Below are 13,396 nucleotides of genomic sequence, written 5' to 3'. Positions count from 1 at the left end.
ATATGGTACCTGCTACCCCTGCATGCTCCCCAGGCAAAACCTGTAGAAAAGGACATGCTCATTGCAGTGCAAGGATGAGTCAGCAAAACCCAAATCCAGCTTTTCTGTTAACTGTCACAATTGTGGTGCCAGTCATGAGTCTATAAGAGAAAAATGCGTAGCATTTGGTCAGCAATGCCACAAGTGTAAAAAAATGGAACAATTTTCAGAAGTTTTGCAAATCAAGTAAAAATCACACAGTTATAAAGAAGGGTTACTTTAAAAAGCAAGTTGATCCTATAGAGAGCGGTAATTCTATTTTCTCCGTAGATGGTGTATCAGTAATTGGTGAAAAGGTTGGTGCAGTGAATTTGCTGGCAAAGAGTGAAGTGTGTGGTACTGTCCAGATCAATGGTGAATCCACCGAGCTTAAAGTAGACACTGGTTCAAAGTGTAATGTTAAGTCAGCAAACACATTTGCTTAGGTGAGGACTGGTGAACAACTCAGTGTGGCTAGTTGTGCAAAACTTGTTGCTTATGGAGGTGAAGAAATTCAAACAGCAGGCTCAGTATTGCTTTCATGTTATTTGACCAGGAACTGTTACAACTTGTTGCTCTATGTAGTCTGATGACCTGTGCATTCATTACTGGGTCACACAGACAATTTGAGAATGAATTTGTTTTCCTTTACCAAAGAAGTTCAACATATAAGCACATCTCCTAGTTCCAATTTTACTGAAGCTATTTTCTCAGAGCATGCTGATGTTTTCGATGACAAGTTGGGAAAACTTCTAGTTGCGTATTCTATGAAGTTAGACCCAGAGGTCAGTCCAGTGATCAGACCGGCAAGAAAAGTTCTGATAGCTATGCAAGATAAAGTTAAAGCTCAAGTGGATAAAATGGTGCAGCAAGGGGTGATTTGTCCTGTCACAATCATCCATGGCAGCAGCACACAAAAAAGGCACAGACAAAATTAAAGTATGTATTGACCCAAGAGATTTGAACAAAGCATTTAAGAAACCACATTGTCCAATGAGTACAGTCCAGGAAGTTGCAGCCCTAATACCAAATGTCACTGTTTTTTGTGTCTTGGATGCAAAAAGTTCATTTTGGCAAGTAATGTTTGATCATAAATCCTCATTACTGACTACTTTCAGTACCCCGTTTGGCAGGGGTGAAGTCTTTCAGAGTGCAATGGAGCAACTTTTTTCAGGTTATCCTTGTGCCATAATAGTAGATGATTTATTGGTTGGAGGCAATGGTGAAGCAGAGCATGACAAAAACCTTAAGAGAGTTCTGATCAGAGCACATGAAGTGAACTTAAAGGTCAAGCCTCGAAAGTGCAAATTCAGACTACCAGAAGTTACATACATAGGTCATTTGTTTCCTAGCATTGGCTTCTGACCAGACCCATCCAAGCAAGCAGCCATTCTTGAGATGCCAGCACCAGATAATGTTCAGGCTCTACAATGTTTTCTTGGTATGGTCAACTATTCAGGCAAGTTTATACCAGACTTCAGTGAGTTAACAGCACCTTTGAAAGAGATGACTAGCAAAAATGTTACAGGGTCTTGGTTGGAACAGCACCAAAAAACATTTGAAGACCTTAAGCAGAAAATTGCAACCCATCTACATTAAAATACTATGATGTCAATAAACCAGTCACTCTTTCCTGTGATGCTTCAAAGTTTGGTTTTGGTGAAGTAATTATTCAAGAAGACAGACCTGTAGCATATGCATATATATCTCTTACCCAAATTGAAAAACAATATGCTCAAACTGAGAAAGAACTTTTGGCAATAGTATTTGCATGTTCAAAGTTTCATGATTCTATCTATGGTCAAGGTATTCCGATTGAAATGGATCACCAACCTCTAGTTATAATTTTAGAGAAGCCTATGCATTCAACTCCAGGGAAATTACAAAGAATGATGCTCAAATTGCAAAAGTACAATTTCAAAATGGTCTATACAAAAGGCAAACTTCTTTATCTGGCTGACACTTTATTCAGTTCGCCCAGAAAAAAACAATGGAACAGCTTCATGCAGAGAATTTTGACTTTGATGTCATGGAAGTGCATAATTTTTCTACCACAAGACTTGATGAGCTGAGAGATCATACAAAAACTGATCCAATATTGCAAAAGTTCAACCACAACATTAATGTTGGATGGCCATCAAAGCAAACTAGTGTACCACCTGAACTGAAAACGTATTTTATTTACAGAAGTGAGATGCCGATGGAAGTTGGGATTATTTTCAAAGGTCCTAAAATTGTTGCTCCTGCTTCCTTACAACATGAATATTTGCAGATTTTGCATCATGGTCACCCATGCTCTGAATCTACCAAAAAAAGGGTGACGGTACTAGTATTTTGACCTTTTCTAGCAAAAGACATTGTTAGAGTACTTTCTTCTTGTTCAGTATGTAACAGTACTAAACAGGACATAATTCTACATATAGATAAATAATTTAAATAGTTAGATTGTTTTCTAAATTTAAACCTTTAGGTTTTAAAGTGCCAAAGTTAAGAATAAACATACTTTCCAATTTTAACATGTCCCATAGCATATTCTTGATTTTAGTACAAAAATCATTAGTATTCCCAATGTGTGAAGAAACATGGACCAATTCTTTTTTAAGAATAGAGTCCAATAATATGTTTAAATGTGGAAAATGTAGAATTTGCCCAAATGTTAGGAATTTAACAGGAAATTGCATTAATGGCATTAAGTACCAAGCTTTGGATACTTTTAATTGTAGATCCTGCGGGGTGGTTTATATTATAGGTTGTGGGTGTAATCCACCGAAATATTATATAGGACAAACCAAACGCCAGCTGAAGTTAAGAATTATGGAACACATGGGTGACATCAGAAATGGGAGGATGGAAAGTCCAGTTTCAGAACATTTTAATATGTTACACAATGGGAAGCTGGACTCCTTCTTTTTCTGTGCTTTGGCTAGACCTGGCATATATACTAATGGGAATTTCCTGTATAAACTGTTAAAATTGGAAAGTATGTTTATTCTTAACTTTGGCACTTTAAAACCTAAAGGTTTAAATTTAGAAAACAATCTAACTATTTAAATTATTTATCTATATGTAGAATTATGTCCTAAGCTGTTTTCTCTTTAACAAGCACTTTAGTGAGTGTGTGTTTTTTTCTTCTGTGTTTCTTTCCTCTATGTATGGCCCTTTTAATTTAATTTATTTTGTCTCTAATGCATTAGTATGATTATCTAATTAATTAATTATGTAAATATGTATAAAATGATGCAGGTGTTTGTGAATGTTTATTCCTTTGAAGGCTGTGGAAGCCGAGGTACCAGAATAAATTTCTGTGTGCATCTGTGCGAGTTGTTCCTGCTCTTTTGGTGGTTTTGTGCATTATTTGTTCTACTTGGTTGTGCTGTGCTTTTCTAGCAAAAGACATTGTTAGAGTACTTTCTTCTTGTTCAGTATGTAACAGTACTAAACCACATCTGCAAAAAGAACCACTTCAGCTAAGTCAAGTTCCTGAACTACCTTGGTCAACAATAGCACCTGACATATTTGAGTGGAACAATCAGCATTACTTAGTGTTGATAGACTCTTATTCTAACTAGTTTGAGATTGATTTACTACCTAACCCAACATCCACTGCTGTTATTCCCAAGTTGAAATGTCATTTCGCAGTCCATGGTAATCCACACAAAGTTATTTCTGATAATGGTCCCCAATTTACCAATCAGTTGTTTCAAAAATTTGCAGAAGAATGGGACTTTGTACATGTTACTGGTAGTCCAGAATATGCACAATCAAATGGACTAGCTGAACATGCAGTACAGAGTGCAGATCAATTGCTGGAGAAGTCAAAGTGTGATAATACCAATGTCTTTTTGAATTTACTTAATCTCAGAAACATACCCCGTGATGATATACTTGGCTTGCCTGCTAAGAGACTTCTATCTAGACAAACCAGAACAACATTCCATATTAGTTCCAGTTTGTTAATGTCTAAAGCTAAGAACAACAGGACAATTAGAGCTCAACTATTTAGAAAGCGTTCTTTCCAGACGAACAGTTATAACAAATCGAGTAGATTTCTTTGTCCATTGAAAGGAGAGACAGTGAGGATACAAATGACAAAAGGTTTCAACTGGATTGGTCAGGTAACAAGTAAATGTGCTCAGTTAAGATTCTACTTTTTAGAATCTGAGGGTGTGGAATACAGGAGAAATCTCAGACATCTTCTTCCTGTACCAGAATCGATATTGCAGCATTGTTCCTGTGATACAGACTCTAGATCTCAGAGCAATCCAGACAATGTTCCTGTTGTAGAACATGTCTAAACTTCTACTTCCATTCCTGATGATGTTCTTGATGTCCCCAAAGTTGAACATTCAATGCTAGACTTAATTTAAATTTCTATGTCACACAATTCAGTTGCATTTCCAGACCTAGTGTGAAATACACTGCAACCTGGACACAATTGTCTATATGTATAATGTATAACTGCATTCTAAGGGGATCCAGTATTTGCCTGCCTGGGATGACATGATCAACAGACCATTTTGCTTTGCCAGATATGACCTGCACCTGTCGCCCTTAGGATTCCGGATACTGGCTAAGGCTCTTGCCACCCCTATAGTGCCTTTTTTAGGCAAGGTTCAAATGACAATGTCACCACCGTAACAGGTACAAGCAAGCAAAATCTGAGGGTAATGCTACTCAATGCTAGAAGTCTAAACCTCAAAATGCACTCACTCAAGGAACTCCTTAAAATGGAGAACATTGACATCTGTGCAGTGACAGAGACCTGGTTCAAAGCTCCAGAGAGCACCCCTGCATTACCAGGCTACAATTCATACCACACCTTTCAGCCACCTAACTCAGAACGAAGCACTAAAGGCGGAGGTATGTCCATATTCATTAAGGATATCCACACCTCCAGGCTAGTTGCACAGCATTATACATCCAAGATTATCCAAGTGCAACTAACTCTGGGCAAGATCACAATCCAAATTGTAGCTTGCTACAGACCCCCCACCATGCCCCAAGATTCCCACTCCTCATTTCTTGACACACTGGAAAGTATTAGGGTACAACCCAACACCCTAATAATGGGCGATTTCAACTACCCCAACATTAAATGGGAAAACTACTCATGTGCCAACTCTTTTGCTCAGCGTTTTCTAGAATTCATAAATTCCAACGCTTTGGATCAACTTATTCACACCCCCACCAGGGGCAGCAATATCCTAGACCTGGTCATTACCAACATGGGAAACCAGTGTTCCACACCAGAGGTCAATTCCTCGTTGGTCAGATCCGACCACAAGCTAATCAGCCTAGACATCCACATCCCACCCCTACCTCCAATTAGGGAAACCATCGTAAAAAACTTCTCCAAAGCCAACTTCATACTTCTTAAGACAGAAGTGGCAAACTTCACGACACCCATGCAGATGGACAATAGAGGTATGACTGCTGAATCCTACACAAATGCACTTTATAAGCACTTACACGAGTGCAAGGATCATGCTATCCCTAATAGAATCAAGATGTTATCCCCCCAAAAAAGGAAGCCAATCTGGTGGTCCTCTGCCATAAACAAACTCTACAACAGAAGAAAGAAACTGTTGCAAAAAGGAGTAAAATCCCATGACTGGAGGAACTCCCTGGTCAACCTCAGTAAGAAGCTGAGATCCCTCATAAAATCCTCCAAAGCTAGTTACGAAAACAAAATTGTCACTGACTCTAAAGACAACCACAAAGCGTTCTATAGTTATGTCAAGAATCTCAATGGGAACACTCAGATCTGCTCTGAGTTGCAGCACAATGGTGCTAAATATACAGAACCAAGTGATATTGCCAACATCCTAGCAGATAGTTTCAGTGGTAACTTTACCACCCTCTCACACCCCAGAGGGCCCATCTCTATACCAGAAGAATGCAAAGTTCCTATAATCACGGCTGCACAGGTAAAAAACACACTCTCCAAAACCAAGAACACAGCATCCATGGGACCTGACAATATCCCAGGCTGCGTTCTACATGAACTACAGAATGAACTGGCACCATACCATGTTCAATCATAGCCTCACCTCAGGCTTTGTACCCACTGAATGGCACAACGCGACGGTTATCCCACTCTACAAAGGGGGAGCCATGACAGACCCTGGGAACTACCACCCCATTAGCTTGACGAGCCTGGTCTGCAAGGCCATGGAACATATCATTGTGGAACTCATAAACAAAGACATTGGTAATCTCCAAACACTGGATCCTACCCAGTTTGGATTTGTAAAAGGCAGATCATGTCTCCTAAACCTGATTGACTTCCTTGAAACAGTCAGCAAAGCCATAGATGAGGGTAAAATGGTTCACACAGCTTATCTAGATTTTGCCATGGCTTTCAACACCACCCCCCACTCTGGAATTATAGATAAGCTCACTAAACTAGGTATAAATCCCTATGTCACAAGATGGGTTGCCAACTGGCTCACGGACAGAACCCACACTGTGAAAGTAGAAGATTCCAAATCCGACATCAGACCAGTGACAAGTGGAGTACTACAGGGTTCAGTCCTGGGTCCTCTCCTGTTTGGTATCTACTTCTCTGAAGTGCAGGCTAACACAGAAGGTCTTTGGCTAACAAAGTTTTCAGATGACTGCAAACTAGGAGCCATAATCGAAACTCCTAACAATGTGGACAAACTACAAAAGGGCCTCACTGAGACAGATACCTGGTGTCAAAGCCATGGCCTGAAGCTCAGTTCCAAAAAGTGTATTGATATCCCCTTTGGTAACAACTCTGTACCCATGAGCTACCACATAGCTGGTAGTCTACTTAATGCCGAAAATGTGATAAGAGACCTTGGGACACAGGTAGACAGTAGTCTCTCCCTTGATAATCACATCATCACAGTGGTCAGGAAATCCTTCTACATGGCTCATCTCATCACAAAAGGATTCTCATCCAGAAAAAAAGAGGTCATTGTTCTCCTCTACTCATCACTCATTGGACCCATTATAGAGTACAATGCCCCTTTTGGTATGTACCTCACAAGACATCTAAAACAACTGGAAAGACCACAAAAATACCTCACAAAGAGGATTACTGACCTCAAACAGATGCCCTATGCAGACCGTCTCAAAAAACTACAGCTTTACTCCATCGGACCATCACATATCGCCTACTCAGGGGCGATCTCTGCCTAACATACAAAGCTATGTCAAACCCAGAGCTGTTGGACATGCTCCACTTAAAGAAATCCCAATCCCCCTGAGCTACACGCTCTAGGGACCTAAACCTTGTCACCACAATAAATAGAACATGCTGGAGGGATAGATGCCTGTCCCAGAGACTTCCTATACTCTGGAATAGACTACCTATCTATGTCAAACAGAGCTCCTCATTAGCAGTCTTCAAGAAAAATCTTGATGATTGGATGGGAAATGGGAAATTCACCCCAGGGATCACTTCTGTGGCTCTGCTCGACAGGGGCACAGGAAAAAAATTTTCTTGGGTGGCGAAAGCCAGGGTACATTTTTTGGCTAGGCTTATATAGGCCCTACCTATGAACCTATAAAGAATTATTTGTATCATTGCATATCAATCAATGTCTTCACTATTGCATGACTCATTTCTCAAAGAGGGAGGATGTAGAATAGTGTGTGTGTGTGTTGTAGCTTTAAGACGCATTTCAAGGTCAGCACGTGCATATAAATAGCAAGCATGTGCTAGCTTCAGTGCCATTTTGAGAGTGCAGCCAGAGAGTGAATATATATGAGTGTAATAGCTGGTTTGTTTATAAGTTTACCTAAGTTAAAATTATTAAGCCTCAATCCTGATGTGTTTGTACATAATAAAGCTGCTTGAACAGAACCCACAAAGACTTGTCTATTTTATCCTGACTGGATGAGCAACACTGAGTAACACTCAATATCTAGGCGAGTACCAACTGAGTGGGGTGATATGAATCAAAGGCTAACACTTTTAGGGAGTAACACTCTGAATATTAACAGAGATGAATACTGTAGGGAGTAACACATTGAATATTGCAGTGTGCACTAACTGAGTGGGGTAATATAAAACAGAGGCTAACACTGTTACCGAGGAACACTCTCAGTATATTGGTGGCCACCAACTGAGTGGGGTGATATGAATCCGAGGCTAACACTGTTAGGGAGTAATACTCAGAATGTCTAGGACAGCACTAACTAAGCAGAGTGATTTGAACCAGAGGTTAACTCTGTTAGGGAGTAATACTCGGAATGTCTAGGACAGCACTAACTAAGCAGAGTGATTTGAACCAGAGGTTAACACTGTTAGGAAGTAATACTCGGAATGTCTAGGACAGCACTAACTAAGCAGAGTGATTTGAACCAGAGGTTAACACTGTTAGGAAGTAATACACGGAATGTCTAGGACAGCACTAACTAAGCAGAGTGATTTGAACCAGAGGTTAACACTGTTAGGAAGTAATACTAGGAATGTCTAGGACAGCACTAACTAAGCAGAGCGATTTGAACCAGAGGTTAACACTGTTAGGAAGTAATACTCGGAATGTCTAGGACAGCACTAACTAAGTAGAGTGATTTGAACCAGAGGTTAACTCTGCTAGGAAGTAATACTCGGAATGTCTAGGACAGCACTAACTAAGCAGAGTGATTTGAACCAGAGGTTAACTCTGTTAGGGAGTAATTCTCTGAATAATGCAGTGTGCACTAACTGAGTGGGCTGTGGGATACAAAGGTTGACAATGAGTGGGAGTAGCACTGATAATTGCAATGGGCACTAACTGAGTGACGTGATATGAAGCAGAGGCTAACACAGACTTTAAGAGGCTATGGGGAAGACCTTCCCAGTTTGATCTTTCAGTGTCCAGTAGAATGAGTAGATGAGCTAAGATGGGGATGGGCATGTTATGCTAAATTTACAGTTGGGGCATCCAGTTCAAAAATCAGCAAGTTTAAAATGTACAACACGAAATGGGTGGGTGACTGGGAAAATTTCAGGCCTACAGATCTCACAAACCAGGAAATCAAAGAAGTAAATAAAATGCAAAAATAAAGCAGACACTGCAGAAGGCAAATCTAAATGACTAAAAAAGTAAGTGCAGAATCAAAGAAAAAAAAATAAAATTGCTTTCCTTGCTTATTTTCTGTTTTATCAGGCAGCCAAATGATTGTTTGCAAATGTAGCCTAGCCTTATTGAAATACCAGGCCAGGCTACACATATGTGTTTTAAACATCAGGTGGGTGGCCAGCTGGCTCACCGACAGGACCCTCAAGGTCAAAATAGGCACCTCCACCTCTAATAGCAGACCTGTCACTTGTGGAGTTCCCCAGGGATTTGTCCTCGGATCCCTACTGTTTGGCATCTACTTCTCAGATGTCCAGGCAAAGACAAAAGGTCTGTGGCTGACCACGTTTGTGGATGACTGTAAGTTGGGTACTGTCATTGACTCCCCCAAATAATGTTCACATACTGCAAGAGGGTCTCACAGCAACTAATGAGTGGTGATAAAGTCATGGCCTCAAATACAAAAAAAAGTATCATCATACCATTCAGTAGAAACATGGTCCCTACTGACTACCACATCAACGGCAACCCCCTAAACACACAACCCGTGGTAACAGATCTGGGTACACAGGTTGATAAACTCACATTCGATCATTGTGTAGCGGCAGTGGTCATACAACCCTTTTACATGGTTCATCTCATAAGTAAAGGGATTGCATCCAGTAAAAAGGAGGTTATTACCTTTCTGTACTCCTCTCTCATTAGACCAATAATTGAGTATAACACCCCATTTGATATGTACCATTCCAAACATCTGCACCAACTGGAAAGGTCACAGAAATACCTTCACAAAGAGAATCCATGGCCTCCAACACCTGTCATATGTAGACAGGCTCAAATCAATAACACGCTACTTGGTATTGTACAGATTGCTCAGAGGTGATCAGTGTCTCACCTACAAGGCAATCTCAGACCCTGCTCCACTAGAGATGCTCCATATCTGTAAGTCTAACTCCTCATGCATTACCCACTCAAAAACCTGAATCTAATATGCAACATCAACAAAACCTGCTGGAGAGACAGGTTTGTCTCTCAGAGACTGCCCCATCTCTGGAATAGACTTCCATACACGTCAAACAGAGCACCTCACTGATCCTCTTCAAGCGCATTGGATGGGAAACCACAAATTTGTCTCAGGAGTTCCACCTGTGTCCCTCATTGATAGGGGTGACAAGTGCTGACTGAGGTTTCTTTTTGGGAATAAACTCTTGGCTAGGCTTGGCTAAGGCCATTACGATCAGTCAAAAAAGCAAAATAACCAATGAAACACACACACACACACACACACACACGCACACACACACACACACACATGCACACACACACATACCTCTCAGGCAGCCCCAAAACAAAGGCATACAGATTTCACAAAACAGGAAATCAAAGCAGTAAATAAAATGGAAAAATAGAACAGACTGCAGAAGGCAGTTATAAATGGGTAAAAAAAGTAAGTGTAGACACAAATAAAGAAAATAAAAAATCTCTCTTGCTTATTTTTTATTTATTTTTTTGTAACTCCTGCAGGGATGCAACCAAATAATTGTTTGCTTTCAAATATAGCCCAAGCCTTATTGAAGGTGTACTGGTGTAATATTATTACTTGACAAATTTTCTGTTTGAATTTTCTGCATTTTTTATAAGCATCAAATATTTTTTCTGTCGGTGTGTTTGGGAAGGAGGTGAGGGTAAGGGATGTTTCCCATGACACAAAAGGAGGAGTACCAAGAAGGCAGGTTTTGTTACATGCCTTTTGTTTTGTGTTGTCATCCGAGTTATATAATTTTATTCCCACATTTATGGAATCAAAGCCTTTTCATAGTCTTGTGAGTAAAGTATGGGCCTTTCTCTTTTTTGTTTCATCTCTGGCATCTGCTTTGTAAGTTTCTTTGTAGTAGTGTTTTTTGTTAGATAAGTTGTGCAAGTTAATTGGTATCAGTAGGTTTAGGGTTGTATATTTTATTATAATAATAATTAAAAAAAGGTTGTCAGAAAGCAGGTTTTCAGCTATGATTTGCAGGGTTTTTATTGGCTCTAGGAGGTTAGGTTAACAAGAGTATTGGGTCTTTGTTAAAAAATAAAAAAACATGCTCAAGTGGCACACTAGGTTGTTAGCTCAAATTTCAGGATTTAACTTTCAGTTACAGTTTAAAGAGTCCTCTGGACAAGAATTGTAGGCAGGCCAGTAGCCTGATGGTTGAACCAGCAGGGAAATATATTAAAATATATTAATAATAAAAATAAAATCAAAATAAATAAATAAAAAAATAATTAATAATTTCAAGCAAGTATTGGAATCTTATTGTGAGGTGGTTTACGGAGGCCATTAACCAAAGACTCTAGGCCAGACCTGAAGCCTGGGAATTCAGTCCTGAGACTGGAGTACAGGAAGCCATAAAATCAGATCTGCAATGGTCCAGATTTCAGTTTAAGGTTGTTAATTACCAAGAGTATTAATAATAAGAAAATAAATATATTTAAAAAAAATTTTTATAAGCCTGGTAAGGGAGTAAGCATACAACAGTGATAGTGAGATCAAGCCTGGTGTGGATGGGGCAGCAAGCTCACAGCAGGGGTATTGAATTCTGGCCTGCTGTGGTTGAGAGTATAAGATTGATATGGGATTTCTCTAAGCATTAGCAATAATAATATATAACAAAAAAATTGTTTTGTAGCTTTAATTGAATTAAGGGGATTAGTGCAATATCGGTAGAGTGGAATAGCTGAGTGTTAGAAGGTGCTAGTCAGTAAACAGTGTGTTTGACTATGTTTGTTTTTCACTGCTAGATGGAACAAAAGATTAAAATGCATACAGGTTGTTATGACAATTGTTGGGGGCTTAAAGGCAAGGGTTACTGACAAGCCCTTTTGCTTATCCACCTAAAAGAGCATTCAATGTTTCACCTATAGGTGTAGTCCCAAAAAGGAAACCATGTGAATTTTGACTCACCCATCACCTGTCATACCGGGAGGGGCTGTCAGTGAATGACTACATAAATGGTGAAGGACTTCTGTCTATTATGCTTCATTTGATCATGCAGTTAGAAAAGTACAGGAGAAAGGGATAGAGTCCCAATGGCTAAAGCAGACAAAGTCTGCTTTAGGCTTTTATCTATTGCTCCTAAAGACAAAGGGTGGTTGAACTTCATTTTTGAAGGGCAGTATTACATGGATAAATGCATGCCAATAGGTTGTTCAGTTGCCTGTGCCACATTTTAAAAAGTTAGTACCTTCTCAAATTGCATGGGGGCATAGAGGTTTGGGGAAGCCAACATTGCTCATTATTTACTTAGATGTCTTCTTATTTGAGGGGTTAGAAAGATATAGGTGAATACCAGCAAGCAGTAGATGCCTTTAATCAAATATGAAAGGAAGCAGGGGTATCATTCGTATCATTGGTGGTGCACAAAGCAGAAGGCCCAGTGAGCAAACTGCTATTTTTAGGTGTAGAGACTGATGGCATACAGGGTCTGTGTAGACTCCCAAAAGACAAGGTGCAGAAGCTGCATTTAGCAAAAGCTGCATTTTATTTATTTTTATTTATTTATTTTACATTTGTTAACCGGGCTAGTCCAACTGGATATATTTCCATTTTCAGTAGAGGCCCAGGGAGAAAAGCTCCAGTAGTAACAAATAGAAATTAAAAATTAAAAATCAATGTTATTACATAGTAAATGAAAGGATTTCAATAAAAAAATACTAAAAATACAAGAAGTAATAATAAAATAAAGTACGTATTTACAATAGTAAAGGTGATAATAAGTACAGGATAAATTATTATACAGTATGATTCATGTGGACTTTCAGAACATCGAACAGGATAGATTACACCAGTATGTTGAATTGTGTTCAGCAGTTACAGTCCTGCTTCCAAGGAGTGTGCATTAAAGTTCTGGTTCTGGAGGAAGAAATATCAGTAGTGAAGCAGAAGGTTAATCAGAGTTGCTGCAGGGGCATAACAAGTGTGTTTTGAGGTGTCTTTTGAGGTTTTGTTTAAAGAGAGGCAATTAAGAAAGTAAAGTTAGTTCACTAGGCAGTAGGTTCCAGTTTTTTTCCCACAGAGTTGGAAAACAGAGAATCTCCAGCCATGTTGTTAGACTTGCTTATGCTAGCAAGAAGTTTGCTAGAAGAGCGTAGGGAATTTAGCACTACATCAGGTACAAGGGCGGAAAAATATGACACTTAAGCAATTGCAGTAGCTGATAGGATTGATGAATTTTGCATGTAAGATAATTACGGTAGGACATTCATCTATGAGGCATCTGGCTGCCAAACGATCAGAATGTACAAAGTTGTGCCACCAAATTAGGATATTTCAATACATAAAGAAGAATTTAGAGATGCAG

Source organism: Protopterus annectens, chromosome 7.part0 (assembly GCF_019279795.1).
Source record: "Protopterus annectens isolate FY-2018-M chromosome 7.part0, PAN1.0, whole genome shotgun sequence".
Lineage (NCBI taxonomy): Eukaryota > Metazoa > Chordata > Ceratodontiformes > Protopteridae > Protopterus > Protopterus annectens.
Note: the sequence above shows the minus strand (reverse complement) of the source record.